Consider the following 3,947-nt stretch of genomic DNA (forward strand, 5'->3'; position numbering starts at 1 on the left):
CGCTCATAGCCTTTTCGAAGTTGGAAACAATGCGAAAGTAATTAGATGCCGGGTTATCGAACCCGCCATCTGTCCCTTCCAAGGAGGCAGTTTAACGAGAAGTTCAAAGTCGTTTCCTGGCAAGGATTCCGCGTCCTGGGCTACGTGAATTCATTTAAACTTTCAATTTATCGGTTTGTGCTTCGGCACGGAATTGTTTGTTGCCTGGTTTGTATCACGGAACGTTCGTTAAAGTGTTTAACAGAGAACTTTCGACCGGTGGAAGCTGATTCGAGCCCTTGTTCCTCGCTACGAATGCCTTTCGCGCTCTATGAGTAACGTCAAGATGAAAGATGCTTCGAATACTTTGCGCAATTTACGCGCCACATTGCGTAACTTTACAGACGCCGGGCAATTAGATACGTTGAAGCACCTGCGTCGCGTTCTGCACCGTGTCTGATCACGATCGCTCCTTTTCTACTGCGAAACGCGTTTAAATTGATCGACAGTAGGTAATTACGTAAAAACCGATCTCGAGAAAAAAAAGTTTCTAGGAACCGTAACAAATGACGCGATTGGCCGCGATTGTAAAACTGAAAAAAGAGGGCGCAACGACCGCAAACGCTTCTTTTCTCTTCGATCCCGGAGATTATCTTCGGGCCCGAGTTAATCGCTTGTTCGGCTCGGTGATTTAGAGCCGTGGCAAGCGTCGATAGTGCAGCGAACTCGATCTTCTACGCACGCTTCCGCCGGAAGCTGCCACCCTGAAAATTATTCGAGCATGGCCGATCGGTTGCGTGATCACGAATGACGTGACGCGTCTATTCTCTCGTCTCGATCGATGAGCCTCAATCGAACAATCTCTCCTTCGTTCCTTCCTCTCTCCGCATGGCCAATGCAATTTAGGTTAATTCTCGAACGTTGCGAGCCTGCTTGCTGCGTTTCCACTCTCGTGATTAATCATCCCATCTTTCTTTCGTCTTTCTTTTTTCTTTTCTTTATTTTTTTCCTCGATACCTCTTTCTTATTACAATAAAAATTTTCCCTGTCAACCAGACGCATAGATAGCGCCACGATATTTCATCGATCTTTTCTTCTTTTTGTGCGTCACCTTTTTGGCTCCTTTACGATCTTCAGGATCATTACTCGGACAATCTACGAAGCAGATCGGCAGTAGACGACGTTGATAGATCGAGAACGCCGTCGACTCATTATGCTGAATATTCATCAAGGCGAAACCTCTTTGCTCGGTGAATTTAAATCGAGTCGGCCAATAGGGTGGAGAGCGGGAGGTAAAAGATCGAGAAACCAATTCGTGACTTACTCGTGAAATGATTCGTGGCAGATCGGCAATACCGATCTTGACCCGTTCGATGAAAGATCCTCGCCATTTTTAGGCGACCGCTCTCTCTTTTTTCCTGGCCGTGTTCGCCGGTCTCTCGACGATCGATATTCCGTTCATGTGCCAGTGCAAACAGAAATCCAATCTGATCGTACTCTGCGCCGAATCTTTGCCCCTACCTGACCCAGATTATTATCTCCATGGGTGTTCCTATTTTTATTCGGTTGGCACTGAACTTGCATCGTTTTAATTAAATATCAGCCACTTCTGTGGCCGGGAATTCGATTGATCAGCAAAAATACTCTCCACGCTCTTACGACTCTTCAATGATCCTCGCTCGAAAATAGCGTGCCCTACCACCAGGAAATAAGCTTTCGAAACGCGATGGTCACAGGTTAATCGAAATTACTACAGTTTTTCAGACGTACGATATTATCATTACGAACGTGAAACATTATTATATGAGTGAATATTATATTATCGAATCACATCGATTTAAACTGTTTTATATTTATACCAGAGAATTTCCTATCTCACGTGAAAACTTCAACACTTTGAGGTCGCTTTACCACTACGTGTTACGTTTCGTCGAATACTCGAAGGACTACTACCAGGAATAGTAGCTGAATCTGTTTGAAGCAGCGTATCGCAGACCTTTTACGTTAACGATGCAAATGAAATTTTGCGCACGGATTTACGATCGAATATCGTAGTTCATAAAACGACGATAGAAGCGGCAGTACGTTCCGATTTTCATCTAAAAGCTAGTAAAACGTAGGATGTCTGGAAGTCGGCGAGCTTTGAGCCGTGCATAAATCTCTTTCTTTTATACGAAACAGAACGAGCCGCTCTTTTCTTCGCCTTTGTCTAACTTCTGACCTCGATAACTCATAGAAAGAAGACAAAAGAACGACGACGTAGCTATTACTCGGTGTCAGGAACCAGAAGGTGAAAGAAACGAGTCTCGAGATAGAATCACGAACAAGAGAAAATTCGAAAGAAACGCTACGAGAACAGCCGATTTGCCGAATAGATAGCTGCTCTAATTTTCCTCTTACTTTGATGTCCAACAAATGGAAGTAGTCTTTGATATCGTTGAAAGCAACGTCCACGCTACAAGTTGTGCTTGGCGACTCAAAGATCCCATGATTAAAGACGAACATTACGAAAACGTAGTCCATTGGTGATTGAATCAGGATCCCTTAAAATGTTCGATGTGATGCATTCTTTTAACCGTCTTTCGTGTCATCTTCTTACGACGAACGAGCTTACGCAAGTCATTTGTTTCTTGAGAATCGACTATCAATCGAGTACTTGCTCAACGAGATTCAAAAATTGAACGAACAACGATGTTGATCAGTTTGACTCATGAGAGGCTCGTATACGTATACATACATGATCTACGTATTTAATAACGATTTACATAATGACGCTTGGTCATTTGTCCCATTTATAATACTACATACGCGTGTATACGTTTTCTTGCAATTGGAAAGTTTTATAGAACGCGAGGAACGTGTTTCTTCATCGAGAAAAACGTTTGTACCGAAGAGCACTAAAATATGAATGTCGAAAGTCGTTCCATCTGCGTATGTAGATTTAATGAAAATCTTGAAACAACGATTCCAGAGAGATTGCTGTATCTCTCTGTGCAACGTTCGATTAGAATAAGAATTGAAAGGCAACAAATTCTTTGTGTTCTCTCGCTACGGATCATGACTCGTACGATAGTATCAGTGAAAAATACGAAATCGCTACGACGATGTTAGTAAAAATAGATAAACCGATATCGGCGACAATCTGGGTCAACCGAGAATGAGATTGATCAGGCGAAACCACGACAGAATCGAAATTCAACGCACGACATATCAATAGGACTGCTCTCGGCTTATAGATCGAGTCCAATCCAGGGTGAACAACCGAGAGAATCGCGTTCGAGGCGGCTTCGATTCGATTAAAATCGCGTGACTACTGTTCCAGCGAATCCCATGCGAATCGCGTATGCTCCTACACGCTCGTTTCTCTTACTTTGCTTTTTGGGTCGTCCAAATACGATAGAATGGTAATCTCCGATTATCTTACGCTGTGTCGTAACTCGTCGTTCTGGAATTCCGTGAATTCCTTCGAAATCTACGTTTCCTCGAATTAACGCTACAACTACCGATCTCTAACTAGCTGAAAGCTTCAAAAAACTTCAAATATTCGAAGTTTCGTACAAAAAGAGAAAACGTTATTCCATTTCTGTTTTAACGCGAATCACGACTTTTAGCGTAGCCTGTGTATAATCGTATTTCCTTCTGAGTAAAAATCGACGTTAATTTTGCCAAAAACGTTCTACGCTTTTTGATAATCCACACGGAGGAAAATTTGAAACCGGTCGTTCGTTTCAATTGATTTTTGGTAGTTGTAGCGTTAGAGAAATACTGGAAGAAGGTCAAAATATCCGCAGAAAAGTGGCGAACGGAGCGTGCCAGGGGAGAATAAGATCTCAAATGCGCAGCGAGGCAACGAAGAAATTGTGCAGGCAGCCGTCGGGAACAGCTGGCATCACGGAATGTTGACCTAGTGATCGAACCGCGAGTGTGTGCTGATTTGACATAACTGCGACGAAAAGTACGGATGAAAA

This window comes from Bombus pascuorum, chromosome 10 (genome assembly GCF_905332965.1).
Source record: "Bombus pascuorum chromosome 10, iyBomPasc1.1, whole genome shotgun sequence".
NCBI classification, from domain to species: domain Eukaryota; kingdom Metazoa; phylum Arthropoda; class Insecta; order Hymenoptera; family Apidae; genus Bombus; species Bombus pascuorum.